The following is a 27272-nucleotide window of genomic DNA, read 5'->3' on the forward strand; positions in this document are numbered from 1 at the left end:
TATTTAGAAGGAGAAATGAGAAAATTTTGACTCTTAAGATAAATTATGCTTAATCATATTTCCCTGTTCTGTTTCTGAAATACATTTAATTTTGTAGGAAAAAAAAAAATGTTTCCATTAGAAAGAACAGGCCATAGTGAAGGGAATTAATAAACCCTTAGACCATAGTAAACTTGTGCTTAAAAGGTTTATTCTTTTCAGATATAAATTATATATCCCTTCACAGCCTCTTGTCTTTTATGATTCAGTAACCCATGCTATTTTAACCCATGGGAGTCTACAAAACTACCAAGGTAGATGAAGAGAAAGTTTGGGATGCCATGCACAGGCTCTGTCTTCCCTGTATCCTTCACAGGAACATATCACCTTCATTAGAACCAGTCACACGCTTCTGCTATCACTGATTAATCACTGATTAAATGTATGGGATTTGGTAAATATAAAAATCTGTTTTCCTGGGAGGAGGCCAAGAACGCAAGTACTGGTAATTTTTGCCATAGAGCTAATACTGTGTGCTCCAGTAATTAACATGAGCTTAGGGTCTTGGCCCATGAAATATGATCCATATCTTTCTTTATAGGAAGCCACATATAATGATTTCATTTTTTGTTCTCTTTTTAAAAACATTTTAACTACCCTCACATTTTATTTAATGGCAGCATTATACATAAATATAATATGTAAGAAATACATCTGATATTTCATATCATAATGTATCATGAAAATTATCATTTTGTAAATTTTAGTAATTAATGTTTAAAATGCTACTATATAACTTCAGATTGTTAGTAATATAATTTCATAGAATAATAAATGAATGCCTATTACATTAGTGTCTATTCTATGATTATTCTGTGAATATTCATGTCCTTATATCAAATCTCATAAAGGCAATTAGAAATTTTCTCTTTACTTGTCTTTCAAATACCTTAGTAAGAGTAAGTAGTCACTCATTTAGAATGGTCATGGTAGATGGTTATTCTTGTTTTCAGAATATAAAATAAGAAAATCAGATCTAATTTTACTTGAATTTATTCAGCTTTAGCAGTAAATTGTACTCATTTTTCCCTCCATCATTTTTCTTATTATAGCATCACCAAAGAAAGTCCTTTCCTTTTGAAAATTTTGAATTAGAACATATTTTTCCAAACATTCCTGTTAAGTGTAGGACTGAACCAATTTTCCATATCAAACTATTAGAATATGCTAAGCAATCTCCACTCTAAAGAGTCTAGAGAATTAACTTTGAAATATCTGCAATATTATTATACTTCCTGTACTTCAGTTTAGCTTGTTTAACTTTTGTTTAGTAGTAAATTGGAGATATTGACGGCACAAATTGACCATATATGTTTCTTATGGACGTGTCCTTAGATATATAAATTCTAAAATAAACACAGATGCACAAAAATTTTCAGTGTGATATCAAGGATAGGAAATACATAGATAAGGCATATATTTGTTTTAAGAACAAACTCTTAAGCAATAGACCCAGAATATTATGAATAAATACATAAAACACATCTCCTTTAAAAGACAGAGAATGAAAATCATCTGGATTTTTTCCTTTCTTAATTTTATGTTCAATTACACTTATTCTTAAATTTGTTACTAATCTTATTTGTTTGTTTTTCTGATACAGGGAATTGAACCAAGAGCCTTGTGCATGCTAGGCAAGTGTTCTACCACAAACCAACATACCCAGCGCCTTACTAATCGCTTTTGAAGAGAGCAAAATTGGGGGCATTAGTTCCAAAAGGATTGGTTAAATTTTATCCATTTCTTTTAAAAATAAAATACACATAAGTTACCATTTCATTCTTATGGAAAAACCAGTCAACTTTAGCTAATATTTGTTAACTTTTATGGTGTACATACTCCATTGAATTCTAATGACCTGAAATGTCTCAATCAACTTTATTTTTGTCTTCTACAGCATCTCGCATGATGTTCACATGGGAGTCTCAACAGATACTTGTTGAAATGATTAATAAAAATATGTGAATTTGTGATTAAATAGCATGCAATACATTTCTCTCATTAAAACTCTTAAGCCAATCCAAATGTTTTAAAAAATTTGTGGTTCCCTTTATCATAGTTTACAAGGAAATTTCCAGGTCTTTAAATTAAACTTGGAACATAGTGACAGGACCTTAATTTAAAGATCATTTCCCCTGGGATTTTGATTTGCCACTGTGTGGACATCTGCGGAACAAGTAATTTTTATGAATTCATAATAACAGGATAAAAGTCAGAAATCATTTTAATTGCAAAAATGTGTTTATAGTTAGGAAAATTATCTTTTATTAAGCAGACTATAATTTAAAGTAATTTGACAATTTAGTATATCTTTGCTGGTATAGATTTCTTCACTAATCCTGCAGTTATATTTTTGAGTGTCAGAGAAACCCTTTTTCAGGCATGCATTAAAATGTTATCTCCTTCGATGTGACCAAATTTGGTAAAATATATATTAAGCTTCATAAAAACATAAAAAAAGGAATTATTTAAATTACTGATGGTCATCTCTAGCATGTGAAAGCATTCATTGCTTTAAGTCTCATTATCAACACTCACTGTCACTGTTGAATTCATGGGTGAAATATATATCTCATTGTGAAAGACTGCTGTCAATAATAATATGAGGTGGGTAATGGAAAACTATGTCAGATTCAGTGATAGCTAATTGGCATGTGCATTGAATGGAAAATATAAGAACTATTATGTTCCTCACTATGAAAATTTAAATATCCCTTAAAATACCTGTTGATTTCTTTTGATTGTTGGAGATGAAGGGGGACATCTCATGATTAATTTTTACCAGTGAGAGAGATGCTAAAATGATCTAAGACACATAATTAGTAAATTACAAAGTTTGAAATGCAACAAATATCTTCTCAATACTTAAATTCAGGATGACTTTTTCTCTTGATAATCTCCCCACAAATTTATGTTGGACTAAGTATTGTATTTACCAGGAGAATACAGGATACTCACATAGATTTAAATTTATCTCTGAAAGTAATTTCTAAAGTATGAATATGTCTAAAAATTACCTGCAACACACTCACAGTAAAACAGTCTCTGTTTATCTGGAGTGAGGATTTAACTGAACATTTTCTTTTTCCTCTGTTGTGCTAGTTTTGGTTAAGCCTGGTAACCCTAATTGGGTTGACATACCTAAAGACTCATTATTAATAAGCTCAGTACGGGCGACTGCTAGATGTAAAATTAAACCAATGATAAGAGTGATAGAGTCACAACAGATCTCTCATTTCTTACACACACACACACACACACACACACACACATACACATTCAACTGTAGTAAGAATCAATAAAATAAACAAGCATACAGAGACACCTCTAGCAAACAATGATTCACAAAATCACATTCCATGTTTATTTTATTGATTTCCACTTTTCTTCAAATAATATCGGTGTTTTTTATGCTTCTTTTCACAATAAGATTCTTATGTTTGGCAAAAGACACATCACACTCAGCACATGGTTCTGTTGTGCTCTGGACACTTAAGACTGAGAGATAGACATAAATGTAGTCTCCCTGTTGTTCTGGTTTCAGTGCCAACAGTGGAATGAAAGGTACAGATTTAGACTAAGCATTTGTGGGACCAGAGAGGAGCCCAGACTTTGAAACCAGAGTCATGGGTTCAACTTTTGATTCTGCCACTTATTTATTGTTGTTTAGGGGAAGTTATTTTTCTTCTGGAGATCTTTGTTTGTCCACTGTTATACCAGTCTATTAGAATTTTTGTGAAGCACAATGACTTTTTGCATGCAAAGTATTAACCATTTTTCAGAGCACATGATAAATAGCACGTATTTATTCTATTTTTGATTTTGATAATATGCTCATTTTACCTATTTGACAGATCCTCAAAAAATCTTATCATTATCTACATAAGATTTAAAACATAATTTAGGAAGTATTATCATATTTAGTCTTTCAATATCAACATCGTTAGAAATTAGTTGTCTACTGAAAATAAAATGACTGATTAAACGAAGAACTGATAGCCTAAAAGGATTTTAAATTTAGGAACATTTCACCCTTTTGTCTCTTTACAAACTCCACTGTCATTTGTGTTTAGAAGGGTATATACTCATAATTAGCTTAAAATATTTACAAATACTTTATCCATGCGCATTCTCTACAGTTGTGCTCATTATATCCCTCCAGACAAGTGGATGTTTTTATAACATGAAAGTAATCTTTGAATTCATACCATGAGTAATTTAAAATATTTTTCTATAGTGAACAAAATGAATATAAATTAAATTAATATTATAATAAAATCACAGAACTAATTGTAACCTATACTTCAGAAAATACAGTTTTAGTTAATCAATAATTAGGAAGATAAATATGAATTAGATTGAGATCATTCAAAATCTTTTTTTGTAATTTGCAACAAAAAGTACTTCCAGATTACTACTTCAAAATAAAAAAGAGAAAGGATGATGTAAGTAGCACATGAATTGAAACAAACAACTCCAAACTAGCATGCTATTTTATGCTTATTCTGGATACTTAGCATTTCACACAAAGATTTCTATATGACTACACTAACTGGTCTTGTCTGATACATTTTCCCTCCAATTCAACCTATTCCCACTTAAAAGCATAAGTACATGATTTCTGATATAGGTATTCATGCTGTGTTAGGGCACAATTACTCCTTGCTTTGCATATGTTGGATATTCATAGATTTCAATTTACATAATTTTAACTTTAAATTTGAGAAACCACAGTACACTAGCTCTGAGGAACTGCATAAGGATGAGTTTGCTGTTCACTCTTCAGTGCAGTAGGCACTGTGTAAATCATAGATTATGATCAGTGACTTAGGTATCTTATCTTCCAAAGGTGTCAGTGCTTGGCTGCTGCTCATATGCTGTTCAATCCATGCATGAACAAAGCTCATAGTTGTGTCATCCTCTTATTTCCCATTTACAAACATCATGAAATTTTACCAAAAACAAAACAAAACAAAAAAACCCAGATAATCAAATGGTGTAATGACCTAACAAAGATGAAAGTGAAGTAAAGAAAACAAAGTTTACCTCCAGGAAGTGAAATCAGACATAAATATAAACAAAGTCACAGGAGAAATAGCCAATGTGGACTAGCAATGTTGACTTTGTCTTCACTTGGAGATACTAGATGTGCCACCACAAGGTCCTGATGAAGGTGAACTTACACATAAGAATGTAGAAAGAGACCTTCCTTATCAGAGGAAACCATGCCAGCACAGAATTACATTAAAGGAATGCTTTGAGATTTTCATGACTCTGAAAGCTCAAAGAACAAAACGTTGGAAGCTAACCAAATTTGAAAAGGAGTATGGCAATTTTCCCAGCCATAGGGATGATGTTTATTCCATTTTAGTTATATGGCAACAAGAAAACAAACACTGTTTACACTACTTTTAACGCTTCTTAAACAAAGAAACTAAATACTTTAATTTTCAATGAACCAGAATAGAGTAGCATTTATCTCACCTTGAATAAAGCACAATGTACCAAGTAAAAGTTATACTATTTTTAATTTTAATTTTCATATACTCTGTAATCAACAGTAAACACTTTATTTTGGTAAAAGCTGCTAATGGCCACAATTCAGTTGTAACTTTCCTCATTGATTATTAAGATTATTGTACAAGGTGTAAGCATGCATAGTTCCATACTACCATGTAATGAGAGGGTTTCCTTCATGTGGATACCACAAACTTCATGGCATGCCATATTATGAGGTAAGACGTGTCTGTGGGCAGCACCACTCATACCTATGAAACTTCTAACCTGAACTCAAAGGCAAAAGGCATCAATATTTGTAAAATTAATTAAGTATTTATAATAAATATATATAACATGAGAAAGCTGAAAAATAACCAACTGAAAGCAGAACCCAAGATCTCAGTGTACCTATGGAAAAATGGTGAATAAAGGGCATTATTTTCTCTTCAGCTCTTCTAGTGTTCTTTGTTTTTAACAATTGTTTCTTGATGGTCCCAAACGCAAACTGTCTGGCATATGTAGTTTATGAACCAAAACAACTACCACTTACTAAAACATTCTCCTTTACCAATTGCATATGAAGTAATTTATACTGTGGAACAGTAGATTTTTTTTGAAAACTAAAGCAATGTGCTTTTTTTTACATGTGTGTGCTTGTGAGCGCGAAAGGGTACATTCAATAATATTAAATTTTTCTTGATTATTCTATATTCCTTAGTTTTATGTATTTAAAAATATATATGATAAAAAATGAAGTATTGTAGTAAGAGTTTTTATTTGGAACTCATTTGGTGATTATGGACTTAATAGATCAGAGATTGCTTTTATCAGGTATGCTATGCTATTTATGGAAAATTAAAGAATATGCAACATTTAAGAATAAATACATGTAAGAACTGGAGATTTAGCTCTGTGGCAGAGTACTTGCCTTGAATGAATAAGACCTGGGTTCATGGTCCTGGGTTCCATCACCAGAACCTATTGAATACACATGCGCGCGCGCGCGCGCGCACACACACACGTAATGTAAAATAATTTGGCTAGAATGTTTTTAAAATTTCTTCATTTTCAGAATTTAATTTCTAATTATCTTTTGACTTCAAGCAATTGATGTTTATGTTCTCCACAGAATATAACATTTTGTTTTATAAAAAGAGCTCTGGTGTTGTGACATTGTTTTAGAGAATCTCTACCAGAGACGAAAGCTGTCCTTGCTACTGTAGAGTTAGCCTGCCTTAGAAGTTTGCTTGGAAAAAGCTAAGGAGCAAGTCCAACTTGTTGCCTTTCTCCCCAGCTACTGTGCTATTTTGTCCTTTGGATTAAAACGTTATTCTTTTCCTCAAGAATTTTCCCTAAGGCATTACTCTTTTTGTTTCACTTTTCATAGAATATATGTGTTCTTATTTTTCATTCTTTCTACATTTAATCTAAACACATTTTTTCTTTAGAGAGCTCAAATATTTTAGTTGGGAAAAAAAATACCACCAAGTCAGGATTTGAGATATTTATCTAGCTTGAACTTCAGTGAGACCTCAACCATGGCTTCTGAAGCTCAATTGTGGGAGAAATGTATAGATTCTTTTGTTGTGAAAATTTTACTTATATTTCTTTGATTTTATTATATTTGAGGTAAAAATACCTGGTGATACATTGTTTGAGAACATTATTAACTAAGCTTTTTAATAAAATAAAATTCTGCATTTTCATTCAAACACATTAAACTGAAAATTGTGAAACATTTTCTTTGATAGAAATGCTAAAATAAACAAGTTTATACTCTTATGTTACACCTAACCTATTAGTGTGAACCTATGTAGGTGGAAAATTTATTTAGGGAATTGTTTCAAAGTCCTGCATGTCATTTAATCCTTACTTCCAGTTGGAATTTCACAATAACCTTTACTTAAGACCACTGGATGCCATTATTATGGTCTTTAAAGAAGTGTAAAGCAGTTAAAGCCAAAGAAAGTGGCAACACAGCCTGGGAGGCTCTAATATTATTAACACTGTAGCAATCTTTCAGAACAGGTAAAAACAATGGAATTAATGTTCATGAGCTAATAACTATGAAAGCAGGTATTGTACAACTAGTGTGGTTATTTTGATATAGAAAAATAATTATTCTGAAAATTTCTGAACTACTGAATTATAAGAGTTTTGCTAGTGGTTTAAAATATCTTACCTAACACTGAAAATTATGATATAGTTATAACAGCATAATAACAGAATAATAAGAGAGAAAATATGCATGGGAGAAAAATCTGCATAACAACAGAAAAATATCTATTGGAGAAAAAAATAAAATATAGAAAAGTCAGTAGAACAGCACCATTCAAAATTATATTAAACATTAAATAAAGTTGAAATGAATTGTGCTAAAATAATTTATTTTACTTGACATATCCAAACTCTTATCATTTTCTCATGGAGCTAATAGTTTATATTATTACTAAAGTATTTTATATATGTTTACCAAGTCTTTGTAAAACGGTACACAAAATATATCTCAATTCAGACTGACTAAATTCCAAGTGCTTCAGAGCAATATGTGGCTTGTGGTTGCCATCTTGGACATCTTTAGGCATGCACTCTTCCCCTGCTGTAAATAAATAAATACAGAGACAACATACACTTGTCTGTGCATCAGAAAAGAACTAAACTACTTTCCTACTTTTGCAATTCCTTTCTATATGTCCCTAACCAAAACACTGCAGTTTTCTTTAGTATTTGGTCACACATCCGGCTTCAATATGCATTCATACTAAGTATTTATTTTCTCCTACGTTGTGAATGCTAAAGTATTCTTTTTAAATTTCTGACCAGTCTTCATTTACCTTGACACATTTTTTTACAGTGGCCAACCATATAATACTTAATTTCATGAAATATGAAGTAATTAAATAAGTTAAGTAAAAATAATAAATTTAAATTTCTTCATATTTATCAGCAGGGTACGCTGGATTGGAAATGCATCAGGTTTAGACACAAATATTTAAACAAACAGATATATATGAATCCTAGTATGACAATTATATGACCTTTAATGAGTAGTTTAGCTTTATCCTCATCTCAATTTTCTAATACATATGAATTATATACATAGTTACATTAAATAATTTGCCTAAAGTTATCTATTGGTAATCATCATTTGTACAACAAAGAGAAGACTGGTACACATAATAATTTTAAAATGAATGTCAGTTATATTAAAAAAATTTTTCCATAGGTATGATCTATTGTGACTGGTTTTAATAGTAAATGACCAATACAATACTATAAGTTTTCAAATAAGTATGATGGCAAAATAAAATGTAATAGAAATTTACTATTGAAAAAGGTCATTTTTTATTGCAAAAATAGTAAAGATAGTGTGCTATTCAAGTCACAAAGTAACATCAAAAAATGTATTTATCAGGAAATAACATGATTACTTTAGGAAAATAAAAACTAGACTTACCATTCCAAACTTCTGGGTTTTAGGAGTAGTACCTTTTAGAGGAGAAATAAAGTTATATTGAAGACATAAAAACAGATTACTCAATTTTAGGTTTTGTGACTTGATATTAATAATGAAAGCAGCCTTAAGGAAAGAAATTCTAGAAGTGATAAGCACATTTGTTCTAAAATGCCTGCTTTTTTATTTTTCTTATTGTTCTTTTTGAGCATGATTTTTACTTGAAGTGTTCATAAGATTAGATCATTTTTAATCCTTGCTTGAATCACATATCTAAAAAGTCAGCACTAGATTACTAAAACCAAATATTTTATACATAGTATTTTCAAGAATAGTATTGCAATATAAAAAACTATTATTTTATATAATATGTAAGGCAAACAAAACACAGAAATTGGTATGATTTGACTATGATTTGTCTTCTTAAATCATGTAGGTTATATGTTATGGGGGTGAAAACTAAATCTGGCTATGAGAGATAGAGCTGGGCTCTTTGGGAAATAATTAAATTAGCTGAAATCTTTATGGTAAAGACTCCATGATTGAACTTTGGTGAGTGTGTAAGAGATAAAGGGAGAACACAGACATATAACTCACAAGCCCCTGCCATGATGTGATACATTTTGGGGAACTGTTTTAAACCTGGTATTCAGAAATAGGAGTCAAAAAAGTTCCTTTTCTTCATAAAGTAGCCTATTTCTATTATTTGTCATACTAACAGAAAGCTTACTAATACAGAAAGATTTACAAATTCTCTAAATTCACACACTTAACATATGATGAAGATGGGAGGCTGATTTAAGTCAATTTGATGCCAGAGCTACTTTCTCCCACCGGTATTAGCTGTTCCTTTATATTTAGAGCATTTACTTATGCTTGCACTTTGTGAAACTCATGTACTTATCATGAGTTACATGTATTATATTCTTAACACACCCTAGTATATCAGTGAAAAAGAAAATCGCATTATTTGAGGAATTATCACATTTGATCCACTAGTCAGTTTAAAAATAAGGCAGATCTGGGTGTGGTGGTGCATACCTGTAATTCCAGCAGCTTGGGAGACTGGGCAGGAGGATTTCAAGTTCAAAGTCTAATGTATTGCAGCACTGAAAACATTAGTCAAGAAATGGAGACAACCTTGGCAATTTAGCAAGGCCCTAAGCAACTTAACAAGACCCTATCTCTGAATAAAATGTTAAAATGGGCTGGGGATGTGGCTCAGTGGTTCAGCACCCCTAGGTTCAAACCCTGGAATAAATAAATTAATGAATAAATGGCAAATAATATAACTAATAATGATATATATATATATATATATATATATTTTTTTTTTCTTTTAAAAAACATACAAGTGGCCAACAAGTGTATGAAAAAATGCTAAGCATCACTGATCATCTCAAAAATGAAATCAAAACCACAAGGAGATATCACCTCAACTCTGTAAGAACAGATACTATCACAAAAACTAGAAACAACAAGTGCTGGTAAGCATATGGAGAAAAAGTAACTTGAACAGTTTGACAGGAATGTACAGTGGTACAGCCACTGTGGAGTACAGTATGGGATTTCTCAAAAATTAAAAATAGAACTAAGACATTATTCAACAATTTCATTATTGGGTACATAATCAAAGGAAATGAAATCAGTATGTGGAAGGGACATCAGCACTGCCAAATTTATTGCAGCACTGAAAACAGCAGTCAAGAAATGGAGACAACCTAAGTGTACATGAACTGATGAAAAAATAAAGAAATGCTGCATATGTTCACAGTGGAGTACTATTCAGTTTAATAAAATAATGGAATCTTGTCATATGCAACAACAGGGATGGAAATAGAGATCACTATGTTGAGTGACAAGCCAGGCACAGATATACAATTATTACATGATCACACACATGTGTATAATATAAAAAAATGTTGAACTCTTTGAAGTTGAGAAAGAAGTTCTGCTGTGGTATTTGTGACTATGAATAACAATTATATACTATGTGTTTTAAAAGCTATAAGAAAGATTTTCAATATACATAAGATTCATTCCTGTGATAAATGTTTGAGGAGTTAGAGATGTTGAATCTGACTTAATTAAAAACATATCCAGGTATCCAAACATCTAATGATGCCCTAAAATATATATAATTTTTATTTTGTAATGCAGAAGTCGGAAATACATTCAATTTAAATTAAAATGATGAAGAGAAACTTGTTACTTTCACCTCTCTAAAAAAATAAATCTTCCAAAACTTATCTCCTCCCTATCTACCTAACTCATGCATAATTTCTATGGTTTTATTAGTTACTGAAACTTATTATTTTTTCTAAAAGTCAACATTTTAATCAAGGTTAAGATATTTAATAATACAACTTAGTTAATTTCTTTCACCTGTTTCATATTATACGTTCAAACTGAGAGTATGAACGTATAAGTATGAGAGCTACCTGTGTTCCTTGTAATATGATTGTAAAATGTTCGATTTGCAAATATTGTGAGATTACATTTTAGTTCTTCCTATCAGATTCTGTGCAGGATGGTGGACAAAAGAGGAGTTCAATGTAAGTAAAAAGTAAAAAAACTTAGTATTCTCAGTAAAAGATATAATTCTGTATTCAGACTCCAAAAGTAAAGAGAAAAGAAGGTTCTGTGTGTTTATATTGAGTAAACTGTTAACTGCATTTGCTGTTTTATTGTAGGAAAGAAAACAGCTCTCATAATCAATGCACATTTTAGAAATAGCCATGCAACTCTTCTATATATATATATATATATATATATATATATATATATATGTTTTATATATATGTTTTATATATATGTACATATATATGCATAAATTGGTTGGAACTAAAAAGAAAACAAAAAGTCCTTATCTTATTCAGCATAATATGAAGCATGAGTCACTTTTTTCCTTCTGAAGTTTGTTCTCCTTTTTTGTTCTCTATTTTAGTTAATTGCAACATCCTCCTTCTATTCCTTTAGCTAGTAAAATACAGAATTATGTTATTATACTCATATCCTTTTATCTATACTCTCCTTCTGTTTCCTGATATTTCCTGCACCATGTCTCTGTTCCTTTGTGTGTATGTACAATTTCTTTAGCCCAGAATTTTACCTTCTTTATGCATTCAATTTCCCTTTTCAGAAACAAATTAGATGGATGTTTCCTTATGATGTCCTCCCACAGTTTTCCATAGGAATCATCTCCTCCAATTTGTATTCTGCTAGATTTATATTTGTTTCTTTAAATATTCTTAATATTTTCTAGCTAGTTTTATCTAACAAAGTATTATGTCTATTTGTTATTCACTTTTCTACAGTTTTAGATGCCTGAGAGTTCAATGTGTAGCCCCAAAACTTGACAATTGTTAATTGACAGATTAAGAAGTTTAGAGCATTCCTTCACAGTAGAAGCTAAGTAGAAGTAAGTTAGACAGATTAGGAGGCTGTATTGTTTACTTATTTTATTTTACTTTTTAAACCCAAGTTTGTCATAATGTCTCTAAACAGTTACCATACCACAAACAATAATAAGGATCAGAATAAGTGACATTGGCTTCTAAACAAGAGCATATGTATCTGTATATCTCTGTGTTATTGAATACTGTACGTCCAACCAGTGCCTGATTGATGAGGTTAATATTCTAAAATATTCTTGTGAATTTACTCAAAATAATATTTTCTTACATTTTGTACAAATTGTAATTTTTTTCCCTACAGTTAAAAACCAGTTTAACCATCACCTTGATATTCTTATGCTCAGAAGCTTTCAAGAGTAACAACTGGATGAGCTGAATTTGCAATGATATATAAAATGGAAAATAACCGATAATATGGAAAAGCAAATTAGCAACCTACAAAGTCAAATGTAAGCATAGAAGAGAAACATTCATTGAGGGTTGTGAAACATATTAACTTTTGAATGTAATTATAATTAGCAGATGAAGAAAAGTATTCTGCTTTGTCTTTTAAAAAACTGAAATAAATTTTACATATCTGATAGAGATTTCAGTTCCTTATTGCAAAATACAGAGAAAAAAAAGAATAATGGAACGGTTCTACTGTTTTTTCTTCCTTTATTTACAAAGCATTACTTAAGGCTCTACCCCCTGACAGGATATGTGAAGACACTGCAGCTTCCTGGCAGCTGTGCTGTCCTGGGGCAAGCCTCACAGAGCATGCTCACATCTCCTAGGCTCTGGTCCTGTCGTTTCAGAAATACAACCCAAAAGCTGTGCACTCAGGGCAGTGATAGCATCTGCAGATATCCTCCTTGAATTCTTTGAGGCATTGAAAAAACAGAATAAACTGCAATTATTATTATTATTATTTTACAAATGCAGAGCCTAATTTAAAATACTATCAGTGCAACAGAACTAAGTTAGTGATCTAAGTAAACAGCACCTCCTTTCACCAAAGTCAATTTTTCCATCATTTTTCTTTTTTAACTTTAATCACTGAGTATATACATGCTCTTTTGGTCATCCAAGAGTTTTCATGTGAAATATTTCAAAAACACATACCCTGACAGTGAGTAAAATCTATCTTACAAAGCATACACTCATACCTGTAGTGAATGAAAAGTATGGAAACAGAGTAAGTGTTCATCATTTAGAATATTTTTTTTGCCATAGTAGAAGAACTAATTTCCCTCTAAAAGGCAAATATAACATTAGTCCTGTGACATACGGTCTCCAAACAGTTTGCAACCAGTGCTATTGACATCTCTAGAAAACCTGACAAAATTCAGAATCTTCAGTCTTATACCAACCTATAGAATTAGCTCTCTGTATTTTTATAAAATCCCCAGGTGGTTCATGTATTCCTTAATATTTGAGAATCTGATCAAATCAAGATGGGAAGGAAGGGCAAAATATTACTCTCTTGCTGACCAAACACAAGGGGTTAAAATGTCCAAAGTCCCATGTCCAATGTTAGGTCAAAATAAAGTAGAGTTAGTGGATTTACTGAATACAAACAACAAAAATGCCTAACAGGTTTTTAATAGGAGATAAAGTTAAGTAAGTTATGCTCTTTACCTGGTTTACTGGTAGATTAAGTGAAAAAATTCTCAACTTATATTGTTCACTATGATAAGCGTCAACATAAAAAATACAAAATAGTTTTAACAAGTGTCTGTGTAGAATACCTGCAGATACATTGAATGAGAGGAACATATGAAATCAACTCTATGTGACTTTAGGTCAAATTCCTAACATCTTAAATCCTGTAGAAGAAGGTGAAGCTCATCCAAGTGTATAGCATCTGAGCTAGAAAAAAGGCAAAAATTATTGCAATTAAGGCAGGTCATTCAGCAGTCCTTCTAAGCTCTACTTGGCTTGCAATTCTTAAAAAGTGGGTTATCTAGTTTTTGAGTTTATTGCAGGTTAAAAGAGGCAGATAGAAGGAGAAAACTGGATGTGGGAGGAGGTGGTGAAGGGTGGTGGTTTAAGGCATTCTGACAGCATGGAGTGGTTAGAACTGACAGCCTGACATTGAGGGACTCAGAAACTCCCAAACATATGCTGAAATGTGCTGTATTTTAGTAGAGAACAAGGATGGAGATACATAATGATGATGATGAGTCATCAAGACAAGGACTACATTATGTGCTATGTCCTCTGTGAAGGAAGTGAAATGTACTCTGAATTTTTTGGAAGAATTTCTATCTTTCTATAAAAACAAAAAAGTTCAAAATGAATTATAAGTACCTGGTAGGACAAACTTCATTTATTGACAATATTCACTTATATCAAGTGGGATTTCATGAAAAAATTTCTCTATTTCTCCTAGAATTTTACCCTGAAACAGACAGGGATTGTGAAAATGTAAAAGTCCTTGTCTACAAAAAAATCTGGCTTGGAATTCCAGTTCCATTCTTTAGTTAAATGCTTTTCCAGGCAATGGAGTCTGAGTTTGAAAGTTCATATCTGTAAATGCCAGTTTTACTTACCTCACTGAGTTTCCTTGCAGATCAAACAGGAGTGTGAAAGTGAAGGTGTAGTCACATGTAATAAAGGAATATTACTGATGTTACTGTCAGGCCTCCTCTTTTGGTAATTGAGAGCATTTGATATCCCAGAGTAATTTTTCTTTTAACACCAAGCTCTAAGAAGCTTGCTAACTTTCAGAGGATTTTATTTTATAAGGCATGTGCTTGTGCATCATGCAATGCCGAGTACAGAGAGGACTCTAGGTCAGATGCCTATAACCTTAAACTTTCTGGGAGATGATGGAACAAGTGAAAGTACATACAGCACTGGAAGAACTTAAACAGAGAGACAATCTCTGAAGTTGGGAGTATTCTCAATCTCTTGCTCTGAGCTCTAGTTGGAGTGTAGTTCTTAAATAATTGGTTTTTCTATTCTCCACTTTATCGAAGGTTAGAAGGAACAATCTAGAGGCGGAAGGAGATTGGAAGGGGTATTGATTTAAGCACTTTAACAGCATTAAGCTGTAGTTGGCAGCCTCACATTGAATCATGCAGAAATTACTTTAAACTCATGCCTTACCACTTGGGAGAAAGGTAAAAGGATTACAGTCACATAGGCAAAGATTCCCCAAGATTCTTGACCATGAATTCCTAGGTTTCCAGTGTTTGACATGGAGGCATTTTGATGATGAGAGTAGCGGATGAGGACTCTCTCCTCCCTCCCACCTTCTACATAGAAACAATTTGAAAATACATTTAAAGGCATGGTGAAGAGACTTCTGAGATTGATATGCAAAAGTCAGTCAAACAGCTTTGGTTGAGAAAGTTTGGAGACTGGCAGGACATTCTGAAATTTGTATGGAAGACAATGCAAAAATTTCACTACAAACTTCCAATGTAGTAGGTCAAAAGTTCTTAAATCAGTGATTTTCCTTGCACCTGGGTCCATACTGTTGTTATTATTGCCAGAAATTTTGTTTCTTTCGCATTTTGAGAAGAATTTTTTGCCAAAATTTAATAAAATAAATGGTGTTCATGCAAAGAAAGTCTGAGTTATATACATGTAGTAAGGTGCTGTAGTGGGGGGAGGTTATACTCAATATTCTCATTTACCTGACTGTATTCTGCTCCGCTGCAAAATCTGTGCGGTCCTTTACTCACACGTATGTACCTTGCTATTTGTATCAGCAAGGAAACAATATTTAAATGTTATTATTTTTATTTGACTTAAATTAAATTTAACCAAATATGGCTTGTGGTTCTGATATTGGACAATACAGACCCATCATATGATTTTTAAATATCAGAATCAAGTGAGTGAAAACGTTTTAGAATTCAAAATCATGTTAGAAAGTCTGTTTCTTTTTGACTTATTTATAAAGAAGTAAGAAAAATCTGAGAGCCTCTTCCTTGAAGCTATGTAAGGAAAGTAGCATCAAATGTTTCAAAATAGTTGTCTCCTTCTGATACCTGCCGTGAAACTGAGTAATATTATTACAACCCCAAGGGAATTACTGAGGCATAAATGTTGATGTTTACGCAAGAGCAGTACCCATCAGGGGATTTAGAATAAAAACATATTTATTTTTTATTTTTTGTTTTGAAACGAAGGCAGAGCGCAAAAATTTAGAGGATAAATGATCTTAGGAAAAACATAATTTATTTTAATAGTAATCTCTTTTTTTCACGCAGGAAGAGATGATAGTGGAAGAAGATAGTTAATTCTATTCAGAGACAAAAATAGAAAACCAAGTCCACTTTCTTCTCCTGCAATAAAACAGAACATAAAAATAAATGCTTACTTAATTATTTTAAAAGAAAGATAATTTAATGAAGAAAAAATATAAGAAAATGTTAGATCTCATATATTTTGAAAGTGTGAATTGTGGCTATTACAAATATGTAAATTACATATTTATTAAGTTCATTAAATGGATATTCACATATTAAAAGTTTTATTATTTGCATTGTTCACTGCTATTATTAGAATTATTACAATTCAAATATTGCTTTAAAGTAAATTCCTTTTTTTGTAAAAACTATTCTTTTAAATTTTTTTTGTTCTAATTTGTTGTATATGACAGTAGAATGCATTTATACATTTTGATAGATTGTACATAAATGGAGTGTAATCTTTCATTTTCCTGATTGTACATATTGTAGGATCACATCAGTTATGCAGTCATATATGTACATGGGGTAAAAATGTCTGTTTCAGTCTGCTCTCATTCTACCCCATACCTCTTCTCCTCCCTTCACTCCTCTCTACATAATTTAGAGAAACTTTATTCTTCCCTATCCCCCTTCCCCTTATTATGAATTAGCATCTGTGTATCAGAGAAAACATTCAGCCTTTGGTTTTTTGGGATTTGGCTTATTTCACTTTGCATATATTTTCTACCTCCATCCATTTACCAACAAATGACATAATTTCATTCTTCTTTAAAGCTGAGGAATATCCCATGCTATAATCAATGATAAAAGATAATACACTATTAAATGATGAGGTAAATTCTCTTAATATAAAACATATGACATAGGCAATAAACATTTAATAATACAGAAAATCTGTGATAGCAAATTTTGAGAGAATATGACTAATTGTAATGTTCTATGGTTTCCTCAACTGAGAAAAGCATTCTTCTTATTCAGAATATCGTCTCATCTCCCTCTGTCTCTTCATTTTAAAAACTGACATTACATAATTAAAGAGCAGCACACATCTGCACTTAGTTTTCAAAGAATATGCATATGGGACTAATGCTTGTTTAGTTATCACATGTTTCCCATGGGGCAAGATTCTTCCTCAGTGATAATTCGATTGGATTGCACAAGAAAGTCAGTTAAGAGAAAGTGATCTGTTGAGTTAGGTTTGATCATTTGTTTGTTGGTTCTACTTTACATTTAAATTCTTTGTAAGTATATAAGAAAGTCAAAGACTCTAATTATAAAAGTAATCACTAAAAGGAAACAATCAAATGTTCCCTCAGTTGATATAAAATTAGTGCTACAGTAAAGGTATGGGAAAAGAGAATGCACACAGGAAATAATGATTAGTTCCATTCAGAATAAATAATGATTGATTCAAGCAGGAAACAGAACTACTCTGCATATTAAAAGTTAGTATAACTTTATGAAACACTAAAGAAAGAATATCTCATGTTCAAATGGCCCTACACATTTAGAAAAGAGAGTTGAGAAGACAAAAAAATGAGAAATGACTGAGAAAAGATGTCCTAAACATTGGCAGCAAGAATAAGAATAATAATTAAAACTACATTATATTAAAATAGGCTTATTTAAATTGATAATTAATGGTCAAACATGTCATGACATGATAAAATTCTTTGAGATGTGTCCTTTAAGTTTATTCATTATAGTTTCTGAATTTTTATAGTCTCTTAGGGAGAAAGATACAGTAGCCTGGTGTCTAAGATTTCAAAGCATAGTTATTCAACATTTATAATAAGGTTGAAATAAAGAATAACTTTTGAAACAGATGTCTAAGTCAATCTTTTGCTTGCCACTACATATAAAAATATACATATCTACATATATAAGTTGTGTGTGTGTGTGTGTGTGTGTGTGTGTGTGTGTGTAATATTCTTAGGGGCAAAATAACATAATTAAGGGCCGGGGGTATAGCTCAGTTGTTACAGTGCTTGCCAGGAATGCACAAGGCCCTGGGTTCATTCCTTACCACCACACACACAAGAAGACATAATTTTAAAATGCATTAAAATTAAATGTGCAATTAATTGCTTATAAACTCAGAGACAGTAGTACAAAGGGCAATAATGTAAAACCTCAAACTGACTATCCACATCCTGGCAGTATTTCTATTGAAAAAGATATGAAATGTGTATATTTGAATCAAATCATCTCTGAAATTTACTATGTATCTGCTCATAAAGTAAAAAAATGAAAGATAATAGTTGATAATATCAAAGTTGCTCCATTTTCATGAAATTGTTAAGATTGTTATAATTTATTTCAACAAAAATCTCAATTTGTATTCTAATCCTAAAATGAACGCTTAAATTTTCTGTTATAAAATAATATTAAAATTTTAAAAAGAAGAATTTAAATTAGATTGCCATCATCTAACTTTTAAATCAAGTAGACCCAGTTTTCTCTTCAAATTTCTCTTTACTTTCCTTTTTTCCTTTTAACTTTTCCTCAGAAATAGAAATTACTATGTCTGGAGCAAAATATCTAGATTTTAAACAATATCATGCATATTACAGTTTAGAAACTGCAAAGGAAGTGGTATTTGTTGAGTTTTGGAGGCATTCTTCTAAATTCTTAAACTTGATTTGACATAATTTTATAGAAATTAGGGTTAGAAAATGTTCATTGTTTGAAATGAGAATTTCAATGTTTGAAATGAAATCTCAAATGAATTTGAGATTAAATACACAAACCATAATACTTCCTTTTGTGTTATTTAGTGTGTCTAAATAAAATCTAGGCATCATGTCAATTTAAAAACTGCAACAAAAATCTCAAAATTTTATCCCCCATTGCTCTCTGTGCAGTTAATTATTTGTAGCAGTTTTATATCAGATATCCTATCATTTCTTTGCATAGGAAAGAAAATCATTTAAGTTGGAAAGACCCAACTGAAGAAATAACAAATTAAATGATCTTATTCTTTTGTTTTATAAATTGTATTACTTATTTATATTCCTTCTCTACTTGACATTTTTTCATCTTAATTGTTTTAAATTCTACTTTTTTATTTCACCTATTTGTATAATATCTTTTTAAATGCTTTTATGAATATTTAGGTTATAATTTAAATGTTAAAAATATCATTGTTCATCACTCAGCTGCCAAAACTAGAAAAGTAGTCTATTGCAAAAGTTTTTCTCCCATGTTAAGTTTTATATCTTTAATGGTCCTCATGGAGATAATTTTCCAAGTTGTAAAGAGAAAATTAGATGAGCCTTTTCTATTATTTTAAATAGGCACTGTGGTGTCATTGAAATTCTATTGAACAAAATTCACCTTTTAATGATATGGAAATAACTCAGGGAAAGAATATGGACTTCATACACTGAATGCTCTTCTTGGACTTGAATACTGTGATGAACTGACAGATCTGGCTCCATGAGAATGTTATAGAACAGACTATAAGGGAAATCACTAAACAGACTCCATTTTGCTCTGAGACTCCATGTTATGTAGGAAATAAGCTTCTCCCATGGGAACACCCGACCTCTGTACCCATCATCAGTTACTTAGTGTGACATGTATAACAATACAGAATGATAATTCCTATGTAATAAAAAATTGCTCTCTTTTGATTCCTATTGCTCTCAAACAATGTATCATGTGAATGGTGATTGTGTGGATGTTAGTAACCATTCTTTAGTTTGTACCTAGGTAAGGGTCATTTTTGACCCACTCCCCCATCTGTTGATGATCTCATGTTAGTTTGTAATTTTGAATCATAGCAACAGACACTTATGATTGATGTGATTTTTGGTATAAGAACCCCTACAATCCTATAGTCGGCGCTGTTCTCCCAAAAGCCATTTTGGGGGCATTGTGTGAGACAGTCAGCCAGCCAGCTTAATAAAAACTCTCAAATTTGAACTTCTCAGTGGTGATCAGTCTATTCTTAAGTTGTGCCCCATAACAATACATATATTCAGAGACTTTTAAAAGCTTGATTAATCAGATAATATACAAAATATTTAAATTTAAAAGTTCAGATTTGTAATTGTATTTGAGCTGTTTATTGTTGATTTTAAAGAATTTTGTTTCACTTCAATAACATGAATAATTAAAAAAAGACAGAATATTTAATAACATGAGACTGATATAGACTATATTAAACTTCTTTATATTTTATAATCTTGAAAACACACTGGTTTCTTAGGGCCCTAAGTCATTCTCCTCAAAATAAATATCTTCTGTTTTACATTTGGAAATATTTTAAAAAGTGCTAACTAAAAATAATTATTACTTAGAAAATAATGCATCTTCAAAGCTCACAAAATGAAATATAATCTACTATTTTAGTTGATTATTTTAACTGTTTACATATATTTCTTAGTCATTAAAATTATTACTTTTAATATGTGTATTTTGCTAGTGTAGTAGCTTTGATAATGACAATCTCAATAATTAAAACATTAGTGTTTTCTAACATCTAAACTATGCCTTGATATGATGCCAAAAATAATTTAATGTTGTAAACTTGTGTTTTTCTAAAAAACACGAAAAGGTGTTACAAAAGTGCCTCTTTAAATTGTAGAGGAACCATGAATATAAGCAGTTAGTTAATAAATTGGGTAAGTTTATTTACCTTGCAGTGTGCATGCGCTAGTAAATTTAGAGGGCCACTTTGCAACAATATTTCATTCACAGATACTCAAAACTTTCCATCCGTTATCAAGCATCTATTGCTTTTCTATAAATTATCATAAATTATATAATCTTTTCATAAATAAAAATCACTTAAAATGCCTTATTGAATCATTTCACACTGTAAGAAGATTTGTAAGAGGAGAAATTAGGAGCATAAGTAAACATGTAAATAAATATGTATTTGTTCATTACCATATATATTCATTCAGCAAATGTTTATTAGGAATACACTTTATACTGGACGGTCTTCTAGGCATTAGAGGTAAATTAGTGATAGAAAAGAGTCTTTACCATCCAGTGTGTATTTACTGCATTTAGTTCAAAACTTTATCAGAACTTATTATTCAAAGATTATCAGTAGTACCATCATATATTTATATAGTTCTTTATAGTATGTGCATATATGTCCACTGTTTGTATATAAACCTATATCAATGCAGATGTGTGTGTATTCACACACACATATATATATGTATACATACATATATATACGTGTACATACATTTATACATTTATCCTTTTTATCAATTCATTGTATCTAAACTACCCTCACTACTTCTGGATAGTAGATATATTTAAACATCAAAGATTTAAATTATCATGATTCCATTCCTAGTCTTTTGAGGAAAATTCCATACTGGTTTCCACAGTTATTGTACTTACTTCCAGTTCCAGCAACAATGTATAAATGCTCCGGTCTCCCCACTTCCTTGCCAGCATTTATTAATATTTATATTCTTGATGATAAACATTCTAACTAAGGTGCAATAAAAATCTCAGTGTAGTTTTGTTTTGCATTTCCCTGTTTACTAAAAATATTTTACTTTTTTTCATATATTTATTGCCTATTTGCATTTCTTCTTTTGAGAAATGTCTCTTTTGTTCATTTGCCCATTTATTGATTTTGTAATTTTTTGTATCCTTTATATATTCTGGTATTAAATCATCTGTCAGAGAGTAACTGGCAGATTTTCTTTTCATACTCTTAACTTTTTAATTGTTTCCTTTGCTCTGCAGAAGATTTTTAATTTGATGCCATCCAACTTAATGATTCTTGGTTAAATTTCTTTCACTTTCATGGTCTTTCGAAGAAAACCAGTGTCTGCCCAACTCCACTCCTTGGTGTTTATTCAAAAGAACTGAAATCAGCTTGCTATAGTGATGCATGTATTCCAATGTTACAGCAGCAGGATTTACAATAGTTAAATTACCAAACCAGCCTAGGTATCCTTAACAGATGAATGAATAAATAAATCATGGTTTATATACACAACAGAGCTCTACTCAGTCATAAAAAAAGAAGGAAATTATGTCATTTGCAAGTAAATGGTTGGAACTGGAGAACATCATGCCATGTGAAATAAGCCAGACTCAGAAAGCCAAGGGTCGAATGCTTTCTGTCATATGCACAAACTGGAGAGAAAAGATGAAAAGAAAGAGGGAGCGTGTCACAAAACTCATAAGGAGCTCCATAGTGGAGTGGTAGGTGATCTAGAAGGAGAGAGGAAAGAGGAAGAATTGGGGAATAAAATTCATCAGTTATGCTATATGCATGTACAAATACACCACAATGAATTCCATTTTATGTATAATTATAATGAATCAATTAATTTTTTTAAAATGTAAAAAAATAGAAGACCAGAAGAGTAGAGGAATTAGAACAGGGGGAGGGAGAAGAAGAGGAAAAGGAGAAGCAGCACTAGGAAATGAATTGACTCAAATTATGTTATGTGTATATATGACTGTCACAATTAATCCCACTATTATTATAATTAAATGCACTAATTAAAACAAAAAAGAGAAATATAAAAGGTTATTTAGCATATGATAAAAATGATAGAAATTTTCCACTATAATAGACAATCAAAGACTACTAAAAATGAGAAAATGCAACTCATGAAATTGAAGGTAGATAAGAGGAAGAACTTCAAGACAGTATTGTGCACAATAATTAGAGTTAATATCAATATGTTGTATTATTGAAAAATGTAAAGGGGTTAAGAGCTTTTATTATGAAATAACTGTGAGGAAATAGATCAGATTTATTTAATGAAACTGCAATGTATTTCATACATCATTATTTATCATTATTTATTTATCATGTTGTACATGATAAACAAAATTTCATATCGGTTTTAAAAAAAAATTTGCTAAAAAATTTTAAAATTTGTCAGGAATCCCTAAAATCAGAAATGAAGACATTCTAGGAACCAAGAACTGACACCTTTCTCATTATCAGAAATGCATTGGGTGAGTCTGTTCTATAGTAGGTTTGAATCTTGTCAGACCAAATAGCAGGCTACGACCTCTTCAGTTCCCTTTCTTTCTGATAGCTATTTAGCTAAATGCATATGAGAATATTTATATAAATATCAATGAAAATAACTTTCGTTTTACTCATTAAAATTGCCACAATGGATTACATTGTGTATTTCCGAAAATCAAGTTTCATATTCTAATTTTTTCCAAATTGAGTGTTATACCAGAATCTACCATATGTTCAGGTCCTAGTGGAGAAAATGGGGAAAGCTAATATAGACGAAGTTACTTCATTTTGTAAAGGTGATAAACTTAGCTACTTAGTGGCAGCAAATTCAATTCAACTAACATCTTCTGTATGTTGGTAAGTTAAACCAAGTGTCGGCTAATGCCATAGCTGTGAAAAAAATTGATGGGGGAGGTCTTCATGTTGGTACATGTTGACTCTATCTTGTCTCTCTCAGCAAATCCAGTAAAATTCAATTCAACTAAACTGAAAGGAAAGATACATAGAAAACACTGTTCAACAAATGGAAGCATTTTCTAAGCTCCAAATTTGAACCTATGAAATGTGAAAAAAATAGTTTGTTATGTATGCAAATGGAGAAAGACTGGGAGCTGCAACCTAAGTAAAAAGTGAAACTCATACAGGACATATAAATGAAAGGAACTTGTTGGCAAAGCTGATGAGCTTTCTGGAAAAAAAAATATTAACTGGTGTTCTTTCACCTAGGATTTTATTATTTAATATGACCTCAGTATAACAGGTATTAAATTGAGAAAAAGAAATTCACAAAGAGTCTAGAGGTCTATCAGCAAAATGTTATTGTCTACATACTTACCAACTATACCTAAAGAAAGTCTACCTGTGAAATTATCAGGGGGAAAAAAAAAAAAAAGCCCTGGAAGCCTTCTAGGATTTTGACGGAACAGTATTACAAAGAAGCCCAAAGTATTAGATTCTTAGAAGAATACTTGGGTTGCCCAAAACTTCATGTTCAAGAACTAGATTGCAAAATCTGTGCAACCCTAGGAATGATGTATTCTTTCAGTTCACCTAATGGTCATGAAAGGCAATGGGTAAGGAAGAACCTCCTTATGTAAAAACCAGTGTCCCTGGGACATTTCAGACCTAGAAAGCAGAGCCAAGTTGCTAGAGAAACTAACCAGGGAGCATGTTACACTGTGAGGAAAGGGGGCTATCATTACCAAGGACACTACTGCCAGGAGGTTTTATCTTTTCCTATTTTCTGAGTTGGCTATTTTATTCTTAGTATCACATAACATCTTCATTTTATGAATTGTATGTTATTTATCATGTATATTAAGGGAAATCTCTCTACCACTGCTATATCCTTGATTCTGAATAGCAAAAGGGATATCCTTAGCTTGATAGGGAAATTATATTTATCTCTAAGTTTATGCATGTGTGTCTTCTACATAGCAAAAAATGAGAATAGAATTTAGGTAGTGGAAAGAATGTTATCTTAGAAAAAATGCTAATATCTTTTTTATTATGTGATGATATGATCTTGCTTCTATTCAGAATGGCACTACACCAGTAATAACACAGTATTTCTCAGGCTCTTTGAGTTGGATGTGTGACTATGTTCTGAGTGGTAATGTGTAAGAGGAAATGCTATCTGTGTGTCCTGGGAAGCTGTCAAATTGGGAATTGGCTTAGCAGGAAAGTGAGTACTTACCACTCTTCTCCCTATCTTTTTTCCTCCCTCCTCCAAGGCAAATGATATCTAAACCTATGGCATTCATTTTTTTTTTTTTTTACCTTGAGAATGAAATTCAAAGACTAATAGAAACCCACACTCAAAAAGGATTCTTGTAAATTAAAAAGCTAGATTGATCACTTATCTCTGGACTCGAGCCATTATTTTCAGTCATTATTATCTTAAACCAAATGTCATTCCTAACTGATACAGAAATTGAAGAACACATATATATATATATATATATATATATATATAATGATTTCAGGTAGGACTAAGTGCTAAGACAATAATAGAACAGTTTTTTGGAAGAAAGTAATTAGCAAAAGGATAAGTCAAGGCCCCACTGAGGAGACAAAATTTGAACTGAGAATCAACTAAGAAGCATGCTGTGTGAAGACCTCTGGGAGAAAAGAACATTTCAGGCAGAGGAAAAAGCAAGAGCAAAGAGCCTGAATCAGGAAGGATTTACAAAATAATTGAAAGGCCAGTGGAACAGGAAGACATGTATGATGTGGAGAGCAGTAGACCATTATACGAGAAAGAGAGGCAGTTGGCTAACCATGCAGAGTTATAAAATTTTATTTTTAAGAGAGAATTGAAGCCACTGGGGCATTTTAAGCGTAATGATGGCATAATCTGATTTACAATTATTACTTTCACTGCTCTGTAGAGAATGAATTTTAGGTGTTTAATAATTGAAAGACATAGATAAAGGGTTATTATTAAACTTTAGGATATAAATGATCATGGTTTTGTTTGCTTGTTTGTTTTAGTGGAAGAAGTAGTAGAAATAGTAAAAAATTGTCAGATCAGAATACATAATAGAATTAGAGATTACAGAGTTGGGTAATTTGATGGAGGAATTAGGGATTTGGGGGAGAGTGGAAAGAATCAGGGTTATCATTGTCACTGTTTCTGCTGTTGTTATGTTGATGATAGTTTTCAGCGTGGCAAGGATGACTCACTGGTCCTATTGACCATTATTACAGTGATCAGACCTTATCATGGTTAATTTTTTTTTTCCCCTATTACTGGAGAATGAACCCAGGGACACTCTACCATTGAACCACATGACCAGTATTTTTCATTTTTTGTTTTGAGACAGACTTCCTCAATTGCTGAGGCTTACCTTGAGCTTCTAATCCTCCTGCTTCCACCTCCTCAATCTCTGGGATTACAGGTAAATGCCACCACACAGTCCTGAGATTTTTTTTTTTTAATAAGAACTTTTAAAAAATCATAACACATACATTAAAACATACATAAAAATAAATTTAAGTCTCATGACCTTTTAAAATACAAACAGCTCTCTGTAAAGAACACCAAATGAAGAAATAGAGTGTATCAGCACCACAACAGGATCTTCACAGTCTTATAAATCTGCTCACCTGTGGAGTATAGTGTTCTAATTTCTTCCACCATAAATTGGCTTTCTGTTGTTTTGAGTTTATATATGTCATATTATAATAATGTTATACATATTAATATTATGTAGTATAATGTACATAATATACATATTTTTATATTTGATTCAATTTTTTCAACATTATATTCAAAAATTTTCCCATCTTTCATGGCTACCAGTCGTTTGTTTTCATACTGTTGGATAGTTCATTGTATAAATATACTGACCGTTAATACCCATTGTGTTATTGATTAAAATTAAGGTTGTTTTGGTTTCTATTTGAATATGAATGTGTGTGTGCCTTTGTTAAATTAAGTTTGCATCTTTTTGATTATATACATATATTCAAATCTCTGAGTGGTAGAGAAGGTATGTTTTCAGATTAGTAATTCCAAAATGACTTTTGATGATATTGTGAATCAAAATCTTAAGCAGTTTTTAAAAGTTATGGTTGTTTCATAGCCTTATCACCAATTGATGGTGTTGGTTTTTAATTTTAGACATTCTGGCAAGTATGTAGGCTTAGTTTGAACATCTGTAATAATTATTAAGACTGTGAACATGTTTCACAAGCTTTTTTGT

Source organism: Sciurus carolinensis, chromosome 7, assembly GCF_902686445.1.
Source record: "Sciurus carolinensis chromosome 7, mSciCar1.2, whole genome shotgun sequence".
Classification (NCBI taxonomy): domain Eukaryota; kingdom Metazoa; phylum Chordata; class Mammalia; order Rodentia; family Sciuridae; genus Sciurus; species Sciurus carolinensis.